Here is a 14,240-nt window from a genome sequence, read left to right on the forward strand (position 1 = left end):
ACAAGGCAGTGTTTTATTGCTAGTCAGAGGAAAACAAAGCGAAGACCTCGAAATTAAGAGATGCAGACTGTCATTAGAATCATTTCATTTGTATTAACTATATAAACTGCAATGCAAAGTTAGAAACTTCATATAGTATTTTGTAAACAACAAATGCTGTTATCTGAACTTGGGGAAAATTTACAATATGTTTTTATGCCAGGCAATGGGCTTAGCGCGAGAAGGAAGACGTAGACACTCTTTCCGTATGGATTAAGGCTTTAAGGTTGTTGATACAAATCAGAATTAAGAAACTGAACGGGTCTATCAATACCCAAGCTACGTCAATCTTTAAAGACCCAAATGTTGCAAAACACTTATCCTACCTACATGACAAATATGTTGTTGTCCTCGCAGATAAAGCCCCAAACATCATTGTTTTTGTATGTAAAAACTCATTAGATTAACTGCTTGATAAATGAATTAGGTATTGACAATTCACTTGGAAACTCAACATATACCCTTACGACACTTACCAAAGAGGAAATCCTGGATAATCATAGGTCTGTTCTATGTTCCTTTGGAATTTCAACCAAAGATGAGGAACTCGATCTTCCATCACTGTATTTGATACCTAAACTACATAAGTGTCCTTACAAACAACGGTATATTGCTTGGTCTTCCAAGTGCTCCACGAAACCTCTTTCTAAATTATCAACATCTATTTTATCAGCAATCAAAGCCGGGCTTCAAAGCTATTGTGAAACTGCCTATTCTAGAGGTGGCGTGAATCAGATGTAGATACCAAAAAAACCAAAAGATCTTTTAGAGTACATACAATCTGACTCTCTTTCATCTTGCAATAGTATTATAACATTTGACTTTTCTAGACTTTACACAAGTATTCCACATTTCAAACAAAAGGACAAATTGAAAGAGGAGTTGGTATTGCTTTCTTTCATAAAAAATAATGGCCAACGTAGATACAAGTATCTTGACTAGGGAGGGATAAATCCTACTTTGTAAAGGATCACTCTGATTCAAACAAAAAAATCTCTGAAACTGACATTATCAAGCTGTTTGATTTCTTGATTGACAACATATTTGTTTCGTTCGGAGGACGTGTTTTTCAACAGACTGTCATCATTCCAATGGGAACCAATTGTGCCCCTCTTCCTACCGACTTGTTTCTTTATTATGATGAGGCTGACTTCATACACGAACTTCTTAGGAAGAAAGATAAGAAGTTAGCAATATCCTTTAACTTTACTTTCCGCTATATAGATGAAGTTCTCTCACTAAAAAAAAATCAAAATTTGGTGACTATGTTGAACGCATCTATCCCATTGAACTAAGATAAAGGATACAACAGATGCAGTTAAGTCGGCCACATATCTTGACTTACATTTAGAAATTGACAATGAGGGTCGGCTGAAAACAAACTTTACGACAAAAGAGATGATTTCAGCTTTCCAATTGTGAACTTTCTATTTCTAAGTAGCAACATTCCATCAGCACCTGCATACGGGGTATATATCTCCCAATTGATACAATATTCCCGTGCTTGTATTTCCTATCATGATTTTCATGATAGAGGGTTGCTGTTCACAAGGAAGCTATTAAACCAAGAGTTCCAAATGGTGAAGTTGAAATCATCCCTTCGTAAATTTTACGGACGCCATCATGAGTTGGTTGAGCGTTATTGAATATCCGTTTCACAGATGATATCGATTATGTACCTTACGTGGTAACTACAAATCCCTTTTCTTTCATTAATGTGACCTATCGATTTAGACTATTTACCAGATTTGTTATAACATGAACAACACGACAGGTGTCACATGTTGAGCAGGATCTGCTTACCCTTCTGGAACACCTGAGATCACCCCTAGTTTTTGGTGGGGTTCGTGTTGCTTATTCTTTAGTTTTCAATGTTGTATCATGTGTACTATTGTTTGTCTGTTTGTCTTTTTCATTTTTAGCCATTGCGTTGTCAGTTTATTTTCGATTTATGAGTTTGACTGTCCCTCTAATATCTTTCGTCCCTCTTTTTCAATATTATAAAAGGAAAGATATTGTACTGATATAGATAAGATAATTTAGGTAATAGTTTCCCTTTATTAAAAGAGACATATACACAACCAAAGACATTACATCAGACAAATAAAGCATCATGGTATGGTTGAATAAATGTTATTTTTAAAAGACTTGGAATTGACCATACAAATGCTATAAATGCTCCATTTTATGAATCCCTATACACATTTAAGAAGTAAATAAAAACCAATCTATCAATATTGTATGTTAGCTGTTGGTAACAACAACTACATCAAATGTCAGACAGTAAACGGAAAACCATTTATATAAAATAAATTTTGGTAATGAAAAATATCTAACATTGATCAAGAATTTTGAGCTTAGAAGAAGTTTTACAAAGTTACTTGTATCTTCTCATAAGTTACAAATAGAACAAGGTAGATATCAGCATATTCCCCGAATTCAGAGAATATGTTATAAATATTCTTCCAATACTGCCGAAGATGAGGCTCATTTTCTGTTTAATTGCAACAAATTCGGGGAATATGCTGATATCTACCTTGTTCTATTTGTAACTTATGAGAAGATACAAGTAACTTTGTAAAACTTCTTCTAAGCTCAAAATTCTTGATCAATGTTAGATATTTTTCATTACCAAAATTTATTTTATATAAATGGTTTTCCGTTTACTGTCTGACATTTGATGTAGTTGTTGTTACCAACAGCTAACATACAATATTGATAGATTGGTTTTTATTTACTTCTTAAATGTGTATAGGGATTCATAAAATGGAGCATTTATAGCATTTGTATGGTCAATTCCAAGTCTTTTAAAAATAACATTTATTCAACCATACCATGATGCTTTATTTGTCTGATGTAATGTCTTTGGTTGTGTATATGTCTCTTTTAATAAAGGGAAACTATTACCTAAATTATCTTATCTATATCAGTACAATATCTTTCCTTTTATAATATTGAAAAAGAGGGACGAAAGATATTAGAGGGACAGTCAAACTCATAAATCGAAAATAAACTGACAACGCAATGGCTAAAAATGAAAAAGACAAACAGACAAACAATAGTACACATGATACAACATTGAAAACTAAAGAATAAGCAACACGAACCCCACCAAAAACTAGGGGTGATCTCAGGTGTTCCAGAAGGGTAAGCAGATCCTGCTCAACATGTGACACCTGTCGTGTTGTTCATGTTATAACAAATCTGGTAAATAGTCTAAATCGATAGGTCACATTAATGAAAGAAAAGGGATTTGTAGTTACCACGTAAGGTACATAATCGATATCATCTGTGAAACGGATATTCAATAACGCTCAACCAACTCATGATGGCGTCCGTAAAATTTACGAAGGGATGATTTCAACTTCACCATTTGGAACTCTTGGTTTAATAGCTTCCTTGTGAACAGCAACCCTCTATCATGAAAATCATGATAGGAAATACAAGCACGGGAATATTGTATCAATTGGGAGATATATACCCCGTATGCAGGTGCTGATGGAATGTTGCTACTTAGAAATAGAAAGTTCACAATTGGAAAGCTGAAATCATCTCTTTTGTCGTAAAGTTTGTTTTCAGCCGACCCTCATTGTCAATTTCTAAATGTAAGTCAAGATATGTGGCCGACTTAACTGCATCTGTTGTATCCTTTATCTTAGTTCAATGGGATAGATGCGTTCAACATAGTCACCAAATTTTGATTTTTTTTTAGTGAGAGAACTTCATCTATATAGCGGAAAGTAAAGTTAAAGGATATTGCTAACTTCTTATCTTTCTTCCTAAGAAGTTCGTGTATGAAGTCAGCCTCATCATAATAAAGAAACAAGTCGGTAGGAAGAGGGGCACAATTGGTTCCCATTGGAATGATGACAGTCTGTTGAAAAACACGTCCTCCGAACGAAACAAATATGTTGTCAATCAAGAAATCAAACAGCTTGATAATGTCAGTTTCAGAGATTTTTTTGTTTGAATCAGAGTGATCCTTTACAAAGTAGGATTTATCCCTCCCTAGTCAAGATACTTGTATCTACGTTGGCCATTATTTTTTATGAAAGAAAGCAATACCAACTCCTCTTTCAATTTGTCCTTTTGTTTGAAATGTGGAATACTTGTGTAAAGTCTAGAAAAGTCAAATGTTATAATACTATTGCAAGATGAAAGAGAGTCAGATTGTATGTACTCTAAAAGATCTTTTGGTTTTTTTGGTATCTACATCTGATTCACGCCACCTCTAGAATAGGCAGTTTCACAATAGCTTTGAAGCCCGGCTTTGATTGCTGATAAAATAGATGTTGATAATTTAGAAAGAGGTTTCGTGGAGCACTTGGAAGACCAAGCAATATACCGTTGTTTGTAAGGACACTTATGTAGTTTAGGTATCAAATACAGTGATGGAAGATCGAGTTCCTCATCTTTGGTTGAAATTCCAAAGGAACATAGAACAGACCTATGATTATCCAGGATTTCCTCTTTGGTAAGTGTCGTAAGGGTATATGTTGAGTTTCCAAGTGAATTGTCAATACCTAATTCATTTATCAAGCAGTTAATCTAATGAGTTTTTACATACAAAAACAATGATGTTTGGGGCTTTATCTGCGAGGACAACAACATATTTGTCATGTAGGTAGGATAAGTGTTTTGCAACATTTGGGTCTTTAAAGATTGACGTAGCTTGGGTATTGATAGACCCGTTCAGTTTCTTAATTCTGATTTGTATCAACAACCTTAAAGCCTTAATCCATACGGAAAGAGTGTCTACGTCTTCCTTCTCGCGCTAAGCCCATTGCCTGGCATAAAAACATATTGTAAATTTTCCCCAAGTTCAGATAACAGCATTTGTTGTTTACAAAATACTATATGAAGTTTCTAACTTTGCATTGCAGTTTATATAGTTAATACAAATGAAATGATTCTAATGACAGTCTGCATCTCTTAATTTCGAGGTCTTCGCTTTGTTTTCCTCTGACTAGCAATAAAACACTGCCTTGTCAAAGTGGGCGTCTGTTTGGATGTGCAGGGTATATAGATTCGCAGATACACCGGTGTGAATTGGAAAATTGAATCATATCTGTCGTGTAAATCGTGTACCAAGATCTTTGTGTTAAGAATTATAATAACAACTTTTGAGAGTTCCATTGGTGCCCTGTTGCAAGGGTATATTTCACTATTACTATAAATCACTATTTGATATACCATTAAGCTCCAGTGGTTTTCGAAATTTTCACCCGTTATCTCGTTCGACCCTACTTTATTCTGTAAGGTAAAACAAAAATGTATTGATGATTTCCTGTCGCTCAACATCCTCATCTCATACATTCTAACAGAACTTTGTTGTATGTAACATTCCATCTGCCCCTTTCATTTTTGTCAGGAATTTGACAGTTGTTTTCCATTTGATCGATGTTTTTGAGCATTTGGATTTTCCCCGTTTGTTATGGGTCATGTCTTTTTGCGACCGTGTCTGAATAGGTCACAAATATAGACCACAAATTTCTGCAAATTTTTGTAAAGGAACAGATTCCATTACTATGACTCGTTTATTCAACTTTCAGTTTAGTCATTTAAAATGCTAGGCAAGACTCGAGCTTTAAGTGATTAAATATAACTGTTTCGAGTGGAGAAATAAAACATAGATATAAAGATTCCTTAACTGCAACAGAATTATTCGGTCAATGATCTTGCTGTCACAAAAGAACATTAAACTTGATAGAGCTCTTTTATAGATACAAACCAACCACAACTGAACCCTTGCCTTAAACGGCTTCACGTTGTCATGACTTTTTACGTATATTTTAGTCATGGGAACCGTGATTTTTTTATGCAGTGAGTTGCAGTGGTCTATGAACTAGCTTCCAGTCATCGAAAATACTTATATCGGTGTTTTGGTAAAAAAGATGAATTTCGTAACGTGCAGATATGTAAATAATTGTAAAACTGCATAATTGAAATTTAAATCATTAAAGTTATATTAAATAAATGCAACAGGAATTATGTTGCATAACGTTCAGCGGAATAAACATTGAATTATGCATGCTTGTATCGTCTGATGTATGTCTATTTGAGAATGCCCAGTTCTACCATCATTTGTACAAATGTATAACTGTCTCATTCACATTCATTCCACAAATCCTGCTTGATAAAGGCAACAGTAGTTTACCGCTGTTCGAAATTCATAAAGCAGTTAAAACTTAAAAAAAATATGAAACTATTTAATTGTGTAGATTTGGGAATCAGTTTCTACGTAAGAAAATGCCTGTACCAAGTCAGGAATGAGACAGCTGACTGTTATCCGTTCGTTTGATGTGTGTAAGCTTTTTATTTTGGAATTTGATAACACACTTTTTGTTTTGGGTTTTCCCAGCAGTTCGGGTTTTTTTTTTTTTTTTAACTTTTTATGATTCAGATTATAACACAATGTTGACTGCTGTACCTCTTTTTTTTGACATTTTTACCATAGCCACTTGTTTCTGAAAAACATACTATATTACTAAATGTGCTTTATTAAGGTATATAGGAAGACAAGTGCTTGGGTTTTAATATCGGTTGGTTTTGTTCACACACTGTTGTCAATTTAATGGAACATTATTCGACTGTCATAACAGTCAGAGGTTTAACTAGCTATAAAACCAGTTTTAATCAACCATTTTCTATTAAAGAAAATGCATGTACCACGTCAGGAATATGACAGTTGTTTTCCATTCGTTTGATGTGTTAAAGCCTTTGATTTTGTCATTTGATAAAGTACTTTAAGATTATAATTTTCCTTAGTGTTCGGTATTTTTGTTATTTTACTTTTTATATATCCTTCTCGCATAGAAATTGCCAGTCATCAATCGAACCACTAAACTTCTATTTTCAAAACAATCAACTATGAGTTTATTTATTACAATATTTAACAACAAATATTATTCTAAATATATAAGTGACAACCTTATCTTTTACCCGTTGCTATGTAAAGATATAGGAGATTGACTAATTGATTCTAATTATTAAAGTTCGTAAGAATGAAATCATAAACTCTTCTACATTCAAGGCCGTGTGGTCCACTAAAGTGTTAAAGGAAATTATGTCTCAGCTTGAGGTCACCTGTATATTGGTTACCTAAACTACAAATCAGATGCTCCGCAGGGCGCAGCTTTATACGACCGCAGAGGACGAATCCTGAACAGTTGGGGCAAGTATGGACACAACATTTAAGCTTGATACAGCTCTGAATTTGGATTGTGATTAAATAGTTGACACAACATAGGTATCTGACACAGAATGAATGTGGTCTAAGAACTTAAACTTAAAAATTTTAAATTGGACATTTACCTACTATTTTCTAATATCCAAAATCTAAATACATGGTTAAATTCAGCATATCATAGAACCCCAAGAATTCAATTTTTAATGAAATCAAATAATGTTCAATTTTAGACCCTTTAGACCTCAATGTGGACCAATTTGATAACAGGGCCCAAATATTAAAAATCTCAATACATGGTTAGATTCAGCATATTGAAGAACTCCATATATTCAATTTTTGTTGAAATCAAACAAAGTTTAATTTTTGACCCTTTGGACTTTGATGTAGACCAATTTGAAAACGGGACAATACTGTGCAATTGAATATTTCTTGCTATTGCGCAAAACTGTGCAATTGAAAATTTCTTGCTATGGCCCAATATTGTGGAATTACATATTTCTTGCTATTGTGCAATACTGTGCAATTGAAGATTTCTTGCTATTGCGCAATACTGTGCAATTGAAGATTTCTTGCTATTGCGCAATACTGTGCAATTGAAAATTTCTTGCTATTGCACAATACTTAATATAATAATTTGGACCCCGATTTGGACCAACTTGCAAACTGGACCCATAATCAAAAATCTAAGTACATGTTTAGATTCAGCATATCAAAGAACCCCAAGAATTCAATTTTTGTTAAAATCAAGCATTATTTTGGACCCTTTAGACCTTCATGTAGACCAATTTTAAAACAGGACCAATAGATTTCTATTTACTTTTACTAAAGTTAGAGTACGAAAACCAAATGTATTCCGACCACGACGATGAAGAAGACGATGCCAACGTAATACCAATATACGACCCAAAAGTTTTCAATTTTTGCAGTCGTATAAAACGTCAATGAAAATCATTTAACCACAGCGACAAGTGATTAGTAGAATTGATGTTATTCAACAAAATTGTCATTTGAAAAATCGATTACAGATTGTGTTTTGCTGCAATTTATATGTTAACCTACTTCTGTAAGAAAAAAAAATATGTATTTGAACTATTAATTTTCTATTGGACTGACCGTTTCTCAAATAAAGTCCCAACAGGTTAGAGGGAGTGTAGGGTTCACAAACATGTTAACTCTAAAACATTTTATAGGTGACTGTCCTAAGTCAGGAGTCTGTAACTCAGAGGTTGTTTTTGTATATTTTTTCATAAATCAGGCATTTTTGTTTTTTCAATTTACCTTTTGTCATGTCTTGGTCTTTGTAGGAGACAATGTGCTATGGGTTTAGTTCAATGTTAAAAGCTGTACCTTGACCTATAGTTGCTTAAATCTGGTTCATTAGGATTGTGCTGGATAGTTGTAGCATTTACAATCATACCATCTTTTACTTTATATCGAACGACTTATTACATTATTGAATATGAACATACTTTGCACTGACCCGTCAAGAATAAGACAGTTTTCCAATGATTCAACGAGTCTGAGCTTTTAATTTTGCCATTTGACTTCCGACTTTCCGTTTTGAATTTTCCTCAGAGTTCTGTATTTTTGTTATTTTAACTTTTTTTCATACATATCTGCAAGAGTAAAAGTTTTAAAGACAATTCAAACTCATATACATTGTATCAGGTTCTTTTTAAGACACATAGTTTTTGTTTGTGTTATACTAAAGTCCCAGGTAAGAGAATGGGATCCCACTAACATTCTGTATCATGTGTATGTGACCGTCCCAAGTCAGAATCCTGTCATTCAGTGGTTATTGTTTGTTTGTTACATTTTTTTTTAATTCATCATTTTGTGCATAAATTAGCCTTTTAGTGTTCTGTTTGAATTGTTTTACATTTCTAAGTTTTGGGCCTTCTATAGCTGACTACGTGGTATTGGCTTTGATCATTGCTGAAGGCTGTACAGTGACCTATAATTAATTGCTGCCCTGTTTGGTTTTTTATAGAGAGTTGTCTCATTGACAATCTTCTTTAATAAACAAACTAAAATTCATTAAAAAAATTCATATTAAACAATACCCGTTTTAAATCACTATAATTTGTCCCAATAACACTGTTTTTTTATGAATAATCAACTCAATAAGAGATTCAATCTTTAATATAACAAGTCAGGAATTTGTTTTTATCAACTATCATTCATGGATGTACCATCTATATAATGTCTGCTGATTAAAATGATACAGAAAGCTTTAAGTATAAAAGAGACAAAAATATACACTCATACATACTCTGTTAACATGGGAGATTCATAAAGGTGTAAAGGAAAAAAAATCTCCACCAAAATGATTCTATTAGGCCAAATAAAGTCATATTTAGTTTCTCAGTCATGTTTCAAAATTTTTACATTGGACGTTCTTCATACAAAATCTTATATTATGTTCACCTACTTCTTTTTACAAAAGAAAAAGAAGTTTTAAAAATCTATGAAACAGGACTGAAAATCTAAAATAAAAACATTTTTGCCCAATACTAGCTAGACTAACTATACACAGTTGTACAAAATGTTTGTAGTACATGGTAATATTGCACAAGATTGAAGCTGTAAAGATAATGATTTTTTAAATGAAAATTATTTGTAAAATGAACATCATATTAGTAGCAATAGTTTCAGTAATGTTGCTGTAAAAAAAAAAATGCCAAAATTATAAAATCACAGAAAAATGATAGATCATGTCTGTTATTCCATTGATAAATTGGAATAAATCGTCACAACTAAGTCATAATAACAAATGATATTTGTTGTTAGTTTGAATAAGGTTGAAGATTTTATTCATTTTTTTAAAACCTTATTATTGTTATTCATAGCTACTATTTAGGATTCAAAATTAAATATTTCCCAAATTGTTAATTTTACAATATACAATGTTATAATATCTTTAAATTCTTAGCACTTAAATGCATTTGTAAAAATATGTACCTATAAAAAAAATGACTATAGATATCCACAATAATTTGCACAAGCAAAGATGACTAGATCTTCAGAGCCTAGACGGATTCTGCATTATAAATCAGATATTGTAAATCATTTGACATGACAACTGTCCTTCAGACTGTTGTAAACATTTACAAGTTATGAAATATCATCTTGTTTCTTATTTGAGAAACTAACAGTACACAAAATATTCTTAAATCATTTAAAAATATCCAAAAATTGTGTGTTTCTGATTTTGACATCAAACAAGTTTTAAGGAGGTAGACCTAGGTTAAGGGAAATAACTCTTAAAATCATCAGTACGTTTGTGTCAACCATTTTCATTAATATGTTCTAAGCTTCTTGGATACATAGATTATTTTCAATCTGTTTCAGGTAAATGCTTAAAATACATTGACAAAACTTGACTTTTACAAACGCATAATTGATTTAAAGAGTTATACCCCCTTAAATTTGATCAAGACTCTCAATAAATTTTTTAGACTAAAGCAGCTGAATTCAATAATACTTCAAAACCAAAGAATTTTTTCTGCAATTACTAAATTTCAATTTTACAGAGTTATAATTTTTGTGATATATGTTTACAGTCAGCATCTAATAATATTGTGTCAAATGTTCTACTAATTTTATATGATTCTGATTCAGGATAAATCTAAAATGACAATAAAGGAAAAAGTGACAATAAATTAAACCTTTGTGTGTGAACATTTATAATGGAAGCAACAAACTTTTAAGAATAGTTTAAATGACTAGTATCAACCAAATGCTTATACCATCTATAACATGTGAGAACATGGCCAATATGATACAGTTGTTAACTAACAGTACCCTGTTAACACTGCCAATAAGATGTATTTCATACTAAACACTACCTGTGTTAACAGTCAACATGTGCATGTACTTCATACTAAACAGTACCTGTGTTAACAGTCAACATGTGCATGTACTTCATACTAAACAGTACCTGTGTTAACACAGTCAACATGTGCATGTACTTCATACTAAACAGTACCTTGTTAACACAGTCAACATGTGCATGTACTTCCCTTACTGAACATGTCATGCATGTGTTAACACAACTGTGCACGACTTCAATATTTTCTTAACCCTACTCTTCATAAATAAACACCTTTATACCTACTATCAGTTTTGGATAAGTATTAACTCTTTTGTGTATCAACATAAATGTACATATATTGGAATATTAACATAAACAGCAAAATTTTATCCTATTTAAAAGAAAGTAATAAATATTTCCTAGTATAAGTGAACCAATAAATTAAGTGTTGAACAAAAGTACAAATATCTTGGTTTTGATCAATTCTGAACACCAGCCTTTATAAATTTCAACAGCTGTTTCAGGCATGTGTGTACATTTTGAACATGTATATTAAAAAAATTATGTGTGAATTTGTTTAAAAGATTTAGTGTTGACAGTTGTACATGTGTACATTTGATTGAAAAATGTAAGTGTTACACATGTACTGACTAGAAACACATGTATCATTATGTTACATGTACACTTTGTTTTTACAGAATAACAAGTGTTATACATGTATAGATGGTATTATACATTAATTCTTTAAGAAATTTTGACATGCACCTTTTAATAGTAAAGAATGATAAAATGAATGAGTCAGCATCTTACAAAACTTAACTACAGATTCTTACATACAGATGAATTTTCATTCTGGTCACACAAATATCAACCATTTATTAAACACATTTATTCAAACATACATTCCACATTTATTCCATGAATATATTAATAAAACTATGTACAAATCACTATTTAAAAAAAAAGACATATTTTTCCCATTTTTAGAAAATTCTCATTCAGTTATCTCCCTTTGAACAGTTACTTCCCTTAGTACAAATCATACACATTATTACTTAAGCCAATGGAATGAGTTCATGTTTCAATGTTGAAATCAAATAATGCCTCTTTGAAACATAAAATTCTGTGAACAAATACTGACATTTGGAGAAATACAGTGAAGTTTTTTTTCATCAAACTGATAAAGGAAAACTGTTAAACTTTTCAAATATACTAAACAAGTTTTCCTCAAAAATTTACCGTCATAAAAATGAGATTTTGATGATCTTTTACATTAATATCAGAATTGTGACAATGTTTATAATATCATTTCTAATGCTTGACTGTATAAATCTATCCTTAAATGCTATTATTTCAGAATATTTACAGCTAATTTCCTATTTTATGTAAATGAAGATTTGGTTAGCTGGCTTGCTTTGTTTGTATATTGTACAATTGTATTGGGAAAATGTCCAATGGAATTGAAATATGATATATACAGCTTTAACTATGTCATATATATTGTTTGGAGATGTCAATTTTAATTACAAATCTTGAATAAACAATTATACAAACAAAAAAGGCAAGCCAAACAAAGTTTTACTCTACAAGCATTAGGAAATTAGCTGTAATGTGTTTGCCATTTAGATTGCCCTAGTAGTTTAACATGATCAGATCTATATTTCAAGCACCATCACATACATGTGCATCTTAATGTTTCATTTTGAGAGCCAATTAGAAAATGTTGATGTACGATTTTAATCATTTTTCCAGTAATGCTTTGGATTAAGATCAGTTTAACTGGTGAGGTCTGATAAAAATCTGTACAATACGATGGCATGTTACAGTAATCAGAAACAAACACATGCAAGAATTGTAATTAAAAATGTAATAAATTATGATCATTTGTTAAAATACATTCAGTATTATATATGTATCTGTATGAATATATTCGGTACAGCAATATGGGAGCAACAGATCTTTCAAATGGTTATCAAATAATTTGGTAAGATCCAAATAAAAAAACCAAAATGTTTTAAACAGAATATTTTGTTAATCCAAAAAGTAAAATGAAATATTACAGACTTGTGTAGTTTTATTTTGGCCTGCATAAAGATGTATCATTTTGCCATTGGCTTTGATTCACAAACCAGTACAAATTTAATAGTCTTTCCATGGAATGTGCACAACTTCAACTAACTTGGTTCTTAGGAACTGCTGAAATTCCAAGCTAAACATTCGAACTACAAGTATGAATTTTATAAAGTGTTTTCGTACATCTATTCATTATTAAATATTATCATAACAACCATCCAAGTATACAATACAATAGCAAAACTAACAGTCAAAAAACATACAATCGTTTCATTTACTCATTTACTCTGTGAAACAGACTATAAATTTCAGTCAATATTTCATTCAATGATATAGACTATAGAACCATATGAAATAATCTTATAATCATTCAATGATGACTTAAAGCTGATAACAAAATGAGATAAAACTGAGGCATTCAATCACTTAGATAAACACATGAATTCCCAATTCACACCCCCATTCATTGAAAACATCAGATTTTTACAAATACTCTATTAAAATCAACACATCGGTAAACATTTGATCATACATTCAAAGAAACAGACTATAGTAGTGTCAACCCTGTGGAATTATGACCCGTGTATATAGTATATTAGTCCTGAATACAACGTTTGGTGGTGCGCCTGTCAGATGCGGAACGTACAGATAAGGTAATAGGTAACAGGTGAATATACTATTGGTATCGGTAGCGGACTCGACCCGGAACTTCTTAATTATTGGCAATATTAATTACTTGGAAAACAAAAGGGCCTGGAGTGGTGTAATTTTTAATCTACACCTTTGTACTATATTAGTTGAATTCTGTGATTCGTCGTTTTTACGTGATGACGGCTGACAAATTGGACCTCGTAATTTTAGTATTATAGATGTAAAATCCACCATAAAGGTTTTAAGTACTGGTGTAAAATTGCGCGTTTGAAATTCGACCAGGTAGACGTAAAATAATTTTGTCGTTCAAAGTATGACGGGATACATAAATACAGACTCACGTAAAATAGATATCACGAAAAACAGACTTAACAGTAAAAGTAATAATAATAAATAAAATAATTGTGTGTTTCAAAGTATGACGGGATACATAAGTACAGAGTCACGTCAAATAAAATTGAGAAAGGAAATGGT

At 31.8% G+C, this 14,240-nt stretch overlaps 1 long non-coding RNA gene across 1 annotated transcript; it reads right to left on the minus strand.

The window, feature by feature from the left end:
- Positions 1 to 9,354: 9,354 nt before the first annotated feature.
- On the minus strand, positions 9,355 to 13,663 carry LOC143069486 (uncharacterized). Its single transcript, XR_012976415.1, has 2 exons — positions 11,169 to 13,663; positions 9,355 to 11,076 (listed from the first exon to the last, which is right to left on the minus strand). It is a non-coding gene; the product is annotated as an uncharacterized LOC143069486 (long non-coding RNA).
- Positions 13,664 to 14,240: the final 577 nt, after the last annotated feature.

This window comes from Mytilus galloprovincialis, chromosome 3, assembly GCF_965363235.1.
Source record: "Mytilus galloprovincialis chromosome 3, xbMytGall1.hap1.1, whole genome shotgun sequence".
NCBI classification, from domain to species: domain Eukaryota; kingdom Metazoa; phylum Mollusca; class Bivalvia; order Mytilida; family Mytilidae; genus Mytilus; species Mytilus galloprovincialis.